General features: G+C 33.5%; 1 pseudogene; it reads right to left on the reverse strand.

Moving 5' to 3' along the window:
* Positions 1–620: 620 nt before the first annotated feature.
* On the reverse strand, positions 621–1969 carry LOC128162145 (sex peptide receptor-like; annotated as a pseudogene).
* Positions 1970–12309: the final 10340 nt, after the last annotated feature.

A 12309-nucleotide genomic window follows, 5' to 3' on the forward strand; every position in this document is an offset into this window, starting at 1 on the left:
TTTTATTGTTTAAATAATCTAGTAGCTTGATAATAAATGATTTGTGTTTTGCTAGCGCTCTCGAGCGCTAGCAACTTCATTAGTCTTTTTCCCTGAAATACACATGCTCGACTCTACAGTAGGGGATTCTGGGAATACTGTACTACTGTAAATAAACTTTACCATTTGAATTTCGTTTAATCATCTTCACATGAAGTTTTGTGTCTTATTGTAAATGTCAAAAAGCACCAGTAGCTTAATTAAGTCTTATTATGCAAAATTATTTTAAAATATTATAACAAATAGCTAGCCTTACCTTAACTACCTTAAGCTCGGAAAACAAACTCGGATATGTTTTCCGAGCTTGCCGGAAAGGCCCAAGAAGATACGATTCTTCCAAAACAGTACCCATGGTTCTTGAAAATTTTCACCTCGAAATTGAAATTATCGCTACATCATTCTTACTTCGCAGAGTGCTTTTTGAGTCGGGATTCATTATGATACCAAGTGTAAAGGTCAAAGGTCATGCCAAATCTCTATGCAAGTTATTTGACTGGACCACATTTTGTCGCCTCTTGGTCATATCTGACTTATTCGACAAAAATGATAAACAACAAATAAAAGTTAATCAACCATTTTTTTTAATTTCTTACTTAATCTAAGTGCATTGATAGTTAACAAAGTTAATAAATACAACAAAACAAAATTAAAACATGTATAATCTTTTTGAATGATACACCAGTGCAAAAACATCTTTGAAAACAGAAAGCGATGAAACATCACACAATTATAGAAATATGAATTGTTTGGTAACTCAACTCATATTTGCTATTAGCTGTTTGTAAAACGGTATTTCTTCACAACATAAGTCTACATCATTGTCGATTTGGAGTTTTTATGACCATAAAGTTGTCTCATTTGAAAATCATCTGATATTGCTCTCTCTGGAATACAACAAGAGCAAAATATTGATTTGAAATTCTTCCAAAATATACTGTTAAATGCACAGTATATAACAAAATTAACAGCGGTGTTGATGAGCAAAAATAAATCGGTGATCTCTCTTATAGCTCGTGCTAAGTAGTCCTCCTCGTGATAACCAAAACCGAGGAATGTCGACATGATAGCATCCGGAATCATACAGATAATGAAAACAATGATGACAACAATTAACATGACAGTAATTCTGTGCTTCTTCCTCCCAATACGGCATTTCCTTATTCCACACATGATTAAAATGTTCAGAACAACCAACATTGTAAGCGGAATGATGATTCGGATGAAATATTGTACCCATGTGATGATGGAGGCAAACTTTGGATCGGCCCATAAGTCTGTTAGACTGAGGTCGTAACTAATCCAAGTTGTTGAATTATTTTGGCTTTCAACAGTTTTGTATCGCAGAGCATATGGTATACAGGCTAAACTCATAAAGATGAAGACACTGAAGGAAATGGCCCTGGCCCGCGATAGCGTGCAATACGTACGGACCTTATGTACATGACATACATACACATAACGCTCCACCGCAACCGCCACCGTTAGCCATGCCGATATGCACAGGGACGCGTTGAATACATAATGTGCGTATGGGTACAAACATATGTACAAACGATTCCCAATTTTGGGATCAATTTCTAAGAAAAGCACCACCAAGAAATATAAGGCGTCGCAGATGATTTTGATCCCGTCTGAAATAGCCAGTGCCAGTAAGTACACATTTGTCGACGATCGCATCTGTTTCTGTAACATAACGACGATCCCCAAGCCATTGGCTATTAAGCCAAGGACACAGAAGATGGGATAGAGAATCAGGCCCGTCGTAAAGCGAGCCTGGACGTAAAATTCCTTGAAATCCTCGTTGACATAATCTGTCGCGTTACTACCTCGTGACATGTTTACTCGAGACAAAAATTCTACAAAATTTATATAATATAAAGTCACTCAAATTCACCCCAAAAATCACTAGACTCAATTTTAGAAATCTGAAATGATTCCTTCCAGCTTTAAAGGGTCTAAGAAAAGATTGTAAAATTGTTTTTCTATATAAAGGAAGCATGTGTAATACAAACCTGCTAATTCAGATTAATTAAGATTGACATAGACCAGGTGATGACGTCATCTGTGGTAACCTATTTATATCTACTGACTTTATCTCTAACGACTGTGAACGTACGGAAAAAATAAATTTTTATTCATCTTCACTATATGCCAATGTTAGCTATGCCCGAGGGCCTACACTCCTGATCCAGTGGTCATGAATTTCACAATTTAGATAGAGGGCTTCATGGATATCATAGCCATGCGTTTAATTTTTTCAAATATAGATATGTGTAGAGTTCGATAACTTTTAAATATATTTTCAATTTATGGTCATATCGACTCAGTTGCCATGAATTCATAACTTCGTTTTGTTCTAGCTATATAAAAACAATATAATAATTGGATAAGATTATATCCCACTAAAATGGAAGTACTAGTAGAGAAAATATTTTCTAAGATTTAAAAATATTTTCACTATATGCCCATAAAGATCCTGCCCAAAGGTCGAACCCCTGACACAGTGGCCATGAGTTTCATTAGTTTGGACTTGGCCTTGCTCAAGGGGGCTAAGGGGTGATAATGCCAATTAGATTTCTTTTGGCTTAAAGACGTCAAGTATGTATAATTGTTAACGGACAACGCACGACGACGTAGAGAGATTTGCACGCCATGTAGCGTTGTTTCAATTAATGACTGTTGGTTTTGCAACCACGATCGTTTGTTTTGCTTCGGTGTCTGTTGATTTTGCTTTTGAGCAAATTGATTCTTTTTTTAAGCTAGTATGTTTCGTATTTCAGTATGTTTAACATAAACATTTGCTATTCGTTAGCATTATCCTCTTTTTTTATCCTTTCCACCGCCCATATATCACCGCAAAGCAATATGTATCCCTACGCAAATTTTTGACATTTACATGAACATTATGAATGAAGAGACCTTTTATTCTTTATCATAAAATGATGAATAGAAAATAAAAAACACAAAATGTAGTACAAAATTTGAGTGCTTTATATTGTATCACTCTTTGTACATAGTTTATGGTTAACAACTACGCTTTTTTAAAGTGGCTATTTCGCTATAAAAACGACAACATACACTGATTTTCTCAATATGGTCAGGATTTTTTTCAAGTATTTTCTTACTAGCATAGATATATATTTTACGGAATGATATCTTCGATAAAAAATATTGATAAACAAATTATGTTTACGAATTTCTTTTCATTTTAAAAGCTGTAGATCAAGTAGACCCTGAGAAAAAAAAATCCGTAAAAAAAACAAATTTTGCCACTTTTATGTTGTTGTGCAATTGTAGTTTTGATCTTAATTAAGGAATAAGGAATCATCCTTTGAGTGTTATGAGGTGAGGTCAAATTCAATAAAGCCCGAGGGGCTTTATGATAGATTATTTAAACCACGCTCCGATCGGGTTCGGGATCCTTTTCGTAACCTAATGCCAAAATAATTTACCTTCTTTTAGTAATAAGGAAAACACATTACCTATTAATAAAATGAAATGCAATTTAAGTATGATGGCAAAGGATATCTAGGCCTTATTTTGTCAGTTGATGAAGAGAAAATACTTGGAAGTCAAAACCACGCACAGGTTTGGTAGAAACAAATTCTTCTGGTCAATAAGTGATGGTGTACTTTGTATCCACATGAAAGTCTTTTAAGAAGTTTAATAATTATTGGTCGGACAAAGTTAAAATTGATAACATTCCTAATGAACTCAAATTTTTATTATTTCACTTTAGCTGATTGAAAAAAGAATGGGCTACATGATGTAATTTTGATCAACATTTGGAATGATTTAGAAGGAGACAAAATACTCCTTATGATGTAAATTTGTGGGCAAGAATAACCCAAGAAAGCCACGAGCATTGGTCCCCTACGAACAATGATGGTTCCACAGTACTTATAAATGGCAGAGCCCTAAGCATTTCGTGAAGCATATTTTCTTCCTGACAAGCGCTTTGATTTGGGATAAAGAAAATATCACAGGAAGATATATCGGGTGAATAGGGAGGATATTACAAACCAAGAACCTTTTCTTTTTCCAAAAATGATCTCACAATCTGGGATTTATGTGCTGGGGCGTTGTCATGAAGTCGAATGTCGCGAATTCCAGACTATGGTTTTATTAAATGCCTACAAAATTTGCTGTTTGTTTAATCGAACATCATTAAAAATGTTATCGGTTATTTTTGCAAGTATTGCATTCGTTGTATGTGCTCCAGGACGTTCATCGGTTGCTTATCCTTAAGGTTTTTTGGTCATTTTTGAACTTGCTGGCCTACTTTTAAACGTGACTCAGTGACATACACCTGTTTCCATATATACACATAAAACCGTTCTTTAAAAATTTCGTTTGTCTTTACCTGTTCTGACATATGATTTTATATAGTTTCTAATTTCAGCCATATTGTATGATGACTTACCAGTCATATTTTCATACAGTGTCTATATATATATATATATATATATATATATATATATATATATATATATATATATATATATATATATATATAATATATATATATAAGAGCAAGCTTCCCAAAGTAGTTTTTAAAGATGAAACGTGGACGCCATAAGTAGAATATGAACCAAATCATGCGTTAAACAAAGTCAAAGGCCAATTGAACCATGTCTTTGTGCAATCTGGTCAGTGACATTATTTATTGAACGCTCCTTGTAGTTATTGTAGAAAGAGTGTTTCTCGAAACCAGACACTTTGTTTTCTTATCTAATTAATGATTACTAGATTTTGACCCGTGCGTGCACGGGTTGACATAGCATATGATATCGGACATTTACGAAATAGATACATATTGCTGACATTTGCATAACCAAGCTGTAAGCCTACAATAATGCTCTTAATTTCACTACACTCTGCTGAGTTTGAATAATGTACCTGTGTCTGGGGAAAGGCCTTCACCTCATATACCCGTTATGTAGCAGAAAATTGCAAAATAGCCCCAAAACGATTTTGGAGGAAATTAATGAAGTTGCATTGAAAATAACGGTCAAATTGTTCATAACAAATCATTTTGAAGCTGTAAATACTTTTTTTTCGAAAAAATTAATCCTATAATTGCAGAATTAAACATATCTTCAACAACGTTTTTACACACCATGGTGGCATTCGAAACTTTCAGGATTTTTTTTAATAGTAAAAGCACTTTGTAAGATTTATCTCCCGTATTTTTTCTTTGATGAACAGAAAAAAAAATTCCAATGAAAATTTACACGCATTTGTTTTATCGTCTCTGAGCTCGAGGTTATCCATGCAAATGTGATATTGTGGAAACATAAAATATAGAGCCTCCCATGATTTAGCGTGAATGTAATGCGCATGCATGTGCAAGATTGTAAAATCCAAAAAATTCCAGATGATTTCCGGAATTTTTTTTTGGAATTTTTCCTTGATTATTGATTAGCGAAGCTTGATTGAGAAAAATAAAAACAAATTGGTAATCTTCAAGTATCAATAATGTTTAGAATATATAAAACAAAAGACAGTACCCTTCAGATTTATCAGTTTTAAAGCCCGAAAATTCGAGTCTATTATTTTAAAATAGAAGTATAGGTATATATTGAGATCATATATTAATATTCGTACAAGCTGTGAGTTCAAGTCTAGTGTTTTTGGCTGTAAGGGCATATGCTCTTGTTTAACCGATTTTTGTTCCCCGCCGCAACGCGGAGCGGGAACATAGAAATGCCGGGCGTCCGTCCGTGTGTCCGTCCGTCACACTTTTCTATAAGCGCTCTCATGCCTACAAATTTTGACGGATTTTCATTAAATTTATACCAAATACCACTATTACCTTGGTCAGTTGCCATGAATTCATAACTTCGTTTTGTTCTAGCTATATAAAAACAATATAATAATTGGATAAGATTATATCCCACTAAAATGGAAGTACTAGTAGAGAAAATATTTTCTAAGATTTAAAAATATTTTCACTATATGCCCATAAAGATCCTGCCCAAAGGTCGAACCCCTGACACAGTGGCCATGAGTTTCATTAGTTTGGACTTGGCCTTGCTCAAGGGGGCTAAGGGGTGATAATGCCAATTAGATTTCTTTTGGCTTAAAGACGTCAAGTATGTATAATTGTTAACGGACAACGCACGACGACGTAGAGAGATTTGCACGCCATGTAGCGTTGTTTCAATTAATGACTGTTGGTTTTGCAACCACGATCGTTTGTTTTGCTTCGGTGTCTGTTGATTTTGCTTTTGAGCAAATTGATTCTTTTTTTAAGCTAGTATGTTTCGTATTTCAGTATGTTTAACATAAACATTTGCTATTCGTTAGCATTATCCTCTTTTTTTATCCTTTCCACCGCCCATATATCACCGCAAAGGAATATGTATCCCTACGCAAATTTTTGACATTTACATGAACATTATGAATGAAGAGACCTTTTATTCTTTATCATAAAATGATGAATAGAAAATAAAAAACACAAAATGTAGTACAAAATTTGAAAATAACCAAGCTGTAAGCCTACAATAATGCTCTTAATTTCACTACACTCTGCTGAGTTTGAATAATGTACCTGTGTCTGGGGAAAGGCCTTCACCTCATATACCCGTTATGTAGCAGAAAATTGCAAAATAGCCCCAAAACGATTTTGGAGGAAATTAATGAAGTTGCATTGAAAATAACGGTCAAATTGTTCATAACAAATCATTTTGAAGCTGTAAATACTTTTTTTTCGAAAAAATTAATCCTATAATTGCAGAATTAAACATATCTTCAACAACGTTTTTACACACCATGGTGGCATTCGAAACTTTCAGGATTTTTTTTAATAGTAAAAGCACTTTGTAAGATTTATCTCCCGTATTTTTTCTTTGATGAACAGAAAAAAAAATTCCAATGAAAATTTACACGCATTTGTTTTATCGTCTCTGAGCTCGAGGTTATCCATGCAAATGTGATATTGTGGAAACATAAAATATAGAGCCTCCCATGATTTAGCGTGAATGTAATGCGCATGCATGTGCAAGATTGTAAAATCCAAAAAATTCCAGATGATTTCCGGAATTTTTTTTTGGAATTTTTCCTTGATTATTGATTAGCGAAGCTTGATTGAGAAAAATAAAAACAAATTGGTAATCTTCAAGTATCAATAATGTTTAGAATATATAAAACAAAAGACAGTACCCTTCAGATTTATCAGTTTTAAAGCCCGAAAATTCGAGTCTATTATTTTAAAATAGAAGTATAGGTATATATTGAGATCATATATTAATATTCGTACAAGCTGTGAGTTCAAGTCTAGTGTTTTTGGCTGTAAGGGCATATGCTCTTGTTTAACCGATTTTTGTTCCCCGCCGCAACGCGGAGCGGGAACATAGAAATGCCGGGCGTCCGTCCGTGTGTCCGTCCGTCACACTTTTCTATAAGCGCTCTCATGCCTACAAATTTTGACGGATTTTCATTAAATTTATACCAAATACCACTATTACCTTGGTCAAGTTCGAAAATCAGCATTGGTTGATACTTTTTGTTGGAGTTATGGGTCTTTGTGACGGATTTATCACACTTTTTTGTAAGCGCTCTCATGCCTACAAATTTTGACGGATTTTCATTAAATTTATACCAAATGTTTATACCACTAATACTTTGGTCAAGTTCTTTTAGATTGTAGTATTTTGGATATATTTGCGACAGGAAAAATAGAAAAAAAATGGGTGGTTGGAGTAAAAAATGTTCCTCCCAACCTCCCAACACATTTAATTCTGGAACAGCCCTGAAAGTTTGAAAATATTCCAATATTTAATGCTTGACCGGCGGGGGACCCAGGAATTCTATTCTTGTTATGTTAAATATATATCTTACATGTTTAAACGAAGTTTTTGAGTGGTGTTTTAAGCAAATACAAACCCTAAGAAATAGAAGAGAATACAGTGAATGTAAATCAATGCATATGTTTAAGGTTATTTTTGTTTCACAAATTGTGCACTTAGTAAGGAATTTGTATAATGATATAAACCTACATGCATTTGGTTTAAACTTCACTAACTGGGATACAAAGGTGCAATTTAAGTATATAAACTATTTTCAGGTTTATTTAAAAAAAAACTCGATTATATATTACAATTCAATCATTCACGTCCTCTTTTTGTCGTTAGGTAACACTATCTTGAGATTACAAAGAATATAGAAGAGAAAATATATATATCGAAACTACAGTGACCTAATGAATTAAAACATAGAAAGAAATCGAAATAAAATATTGAAAGAAATTATATACAGATACATATACTTTATCTCATTTATGAGAATAAATACAGTTAACATAACTAAGGTTAAAAATCAATTTAGCACTACAATAAAAACTAGTATTACATATGTATTTTCAAATTTCAAAATTTTGACATGTTCCCTCAACCAAAATGTCCGCAGTCCGAGGTAGGGTGTTTGTGATTCAGAAAATGTTCAATGACAGAGTGAATTATGATATTGAAGGACTTATGTAAAAACCTGAATTTTCCGTGGAGCTTCACTTTGCAGCTATCTTTGTTTATCTTATTTGCCAGAAGTTGTCTTATATTCCAGACCAGACGCATTCACTTAACAAACAAAATGCGGTTGGCTAATGTAAATATACCACATGTTACTGATGGTAAATTTTATTTTAAATTTATTTTTAAAGAGGCCAAATATAAATTTCTTTAAAGCAAACTGTTAATAACCAGTTTCCTCTTGAATATGCAAAATTGTTTACATTATCGTACAAAGTAAGTCACTTTATTTTTGTTTTTCATTTCAAGTGCCAAATTAAGTTCCTCATTAGCTGTTTATCATAAGTGAGAATACAGAAGACTGCTTGTGAGAAACACGCAGTTTCATATTTTCTAGCCAATGATGTGAACGGTACATTCTAGTGCTAAAAATGGCCGATAAAATTGAACGCCGTATCCGTTCCAAGGAGGAGAATGACTTTTTGCATCAGCATGTCACTTGAGTACTCAGAGTAAACAACCTGTGCAAGAAGGAGATAACCGGTACAAGATTTGTAAGAGGAAGAAATTGCGTCAAAATTGCACGTTTATATCAATAAATAAACAAGTAGGTAAAAATACACAAGATACCCCGTTTGTCTACATTCTATCATATTTCATACGCCCTTTTACTGTGTTTTACTGTGAATCATTTAATTTTAACCCATTTAAAAACCATTATTAGTTAAACAAGAGATGTTTGTGGATGTTTCTTAGGGAGAGGGCATAAGTGTTTCACTAAATGGAATTTTTTTAAGTCCAACGAGCATAACTGTCTCCAATTGCACAATCTTACCCAATATCGAACATGACCTAGATATTATCATAATGAATCTGTATACCAAATTTCATTTCAATATCCTCAACTCCTGCAAAGAAAATGAACGAAAACTGCACACTTGACCTAGATATTATCATGATAAATCTGAACACAAAATTTCATTTCAATATATTCATCCTCTGCGAAGAAAATGAACGGAAGCTGTTGGTGGACCGACCGACAGACAGACAGACAGACGGACAGCAGCAAAGAAATATGCCATCCCTTCTTCCAAGGGCATAATAATAATAATAGTAAAATAACAACAAGAAGAATACAACAACTTTTAAATACTCGTCTTTTCCAAACAGTAAAATGAAACTACAACCGGGCACTTTTTTCTATAATAAAATTTAAAACAAACTATAATAATATACCACTTTAATTATTGTTATGCTATTGGGTAAACTTTTATTACATAAACAATTCTGACAATTAAAGATATGACAGGTATTATAATAAAATTATTTACTTTAAACTAAAATCGTTACCTTGAAGAAAGGCCTGGGTGTGATTCTTGTAAAGAACTTGTGCATAGATCTACAAGAACTTGTGCATAGATCATAATAATAACTTGTCATTTATGGTTCCATCTCAACCAATCTAATAATTCAGACAAATAACGTGTGTTTGGAAACACCAGAAATTGACAAATATTTGAGTCCCCACAGCATATCCACACAAAAACCAATAATAGTTTAGGATATCTCATGGTTACAACTTCTGCTGACGTTTCTACAATGGGTTTGTGCTTCGATCCACCTGTATTTATTTCCTTTCATCAACATTAAGTATAAGTCGAAATTTATCCTCAACTCCATGCTTGTCAATGCTGGTTTTAAGCTTTTTAAAGTACTTGGAAATACATACTAGATATGATTCTTTTGCTCGTGGTTCCGACAACCCTGTTGGTTTAACAGCATGTAGTTTAGGCCAATTCCCATTAAAGTTATAATACTATTTCATTGTTATTCCTTTACTTTTTCTCTAATACCGAAGTCTACAGCATAGTCTGACGCAGCTCTAGGATTGAAAACTTCTGTTCGGTTTTATCCATAGCATACCTTGTACATCGTCTTCGCATGCTCGACTGTGTACTATTCCAGTTCGTTCCTGTGTGTACAGTGGTGGAGGTACTGCTTGGACGACATCAATTCATCCATGAATTCTATCTCTTGACGTTGTCGGATAGTTTGCTTAAAGGACTATAAATTCAATTGGTTCTCTTTATTTCCCGTTTTTAAAGTGATTTAAGTACATTGAATTGTAATGTTATTTTTGAAGACTTGGTATTAGGGTTCTTTTTGATTTATCCGATTTATTTTCACTCACTGGCAGTATATGACGTAACAAGCCAACTTTCAAGTTGTTTTTGTAATTTTATTAAGATTAGTCAAAAACTGAGATTTTTCTCACCTTTTTTCTAATAGGAAACATAAAACGCACATTTAAACATGCAAAACACATTTGTCAGTAATTAGTCTTGGACATATGAATTTTTGATGAAAATATTTTTTGTCTGCTTTAATCTGCACTGAATGTTGTCTAAAAGAAAAACTGCTTGAAAGCCGTTTTATGCTAAAAATAACAGGAAGGATTTCACTTCACGATGTTATATTTCTTGATTAATTTTCAGCATATTATATCGTTAAGCCTCAAAAAACTACAATACACCGATAACAAATATTAATTTTGCAAATGCGTAAAATATACCCAAAATAATTTTCAGATACGTCATAAAAGACGTCATTGTAGAACAAATTATAAAAAAATGATCTCTCTTGCTACAAATTATTGTTGGTTCTGAAAAGAGTACATCAAACGTTACTTACCGGTATTAAGACTAGTACAAGATGTGAGTTCAAGTTTATTGTTTAGGTTATATGGGATTCTATTCGTATTGAACCTGCTGATTGAAATGTTGATTATCGTAAATGTTTAAAAAAGAGTTACATTTGGAGCGTAATTAAAGAGTAAAAAGTTATATTAGTCGAGCGTATTTTTCACCAAATTCATAGAGTCTGGCATATTTGAGTACCTTCCAGTCAAGATGATGAACAAGGACTGTAAATGACGATGTCCACTCTTGGATTGTTTCCGTATCTATTGAATAACAAGCAGATAGTTCACATTTGAACAGTTCACATAATTGACTATTTGGGTTCTCCGGTCACTGAAAGGGCATAAATATATCAGTTGACTTGTACGGCCCCATTTACAGGGATAACAAATCCATGTAAATATTCTGAAGGAGAAAGTCAAAGGTCAAGGAATGGCTCTACCATATACGATTCTATGCTTGCACCATTTCAAGCCTGATATTATTGGACATCTAAGTAGAACATCGGAAAACTTCATAAGCTCTGTCTGAATTCAAAAATGTATGTCTACTTCTACCTATGGTGGATAAAAAAAATTCTAAAATGTTATGTGATGGGTTGATTGTTTATTAGTCCCCTACCGGTTTTCACCGGAGGGGACTATATATAGCTTTCCTCTGCGTCCGTTCGTCCGTCCGTCTGTCCGTTCCACTTCAGTTTTCAACATTTTTTTTTCTTTATGCGTTTGGGGGATAGTATGAAATTTGCTGAACAACTTCAAAATATCAAACTAATGATCAAGTTTACACTTTTGTAGCTTCTGGTTGACTAATTTTGAGAAAATTACTTTTTTAGATTCCAATTTTTTAATGTTCGGGTTCGTTATCGGGTTCGGTGTGTATTGAATAAACGAGGAAAGTATGTAGTCTGTGATAATATCGTGCATTACTTGTACCATTCCTTTTATTGTTTCTAACAAACAAATAAGTCCTGTAAAATAGTGTCAAGCATTGTGTTGTAAATTAACCGGTAATCGACAGGTTTTTTTTGTATTATTACAATCGGGTACGTTATCGGGTTGGTCTGTTGATTCGGGGCACAGAAGACGGTAAGAAATGATACT

Source organism: Crassostrea angulata, chromosome 1, assembly GCF_025612915.1.
Source record: "Crassostrea angulata isolate pt1a10 chromosome 1, ASM2561291v2, whole genome shotgun sequence".
NCBI classification, from domain to species: Eukaryota; Metazoa; Mollusca; class Bivalvia; order Ostreida; family Ostreidae; genus Magallana; species Magallana angulata.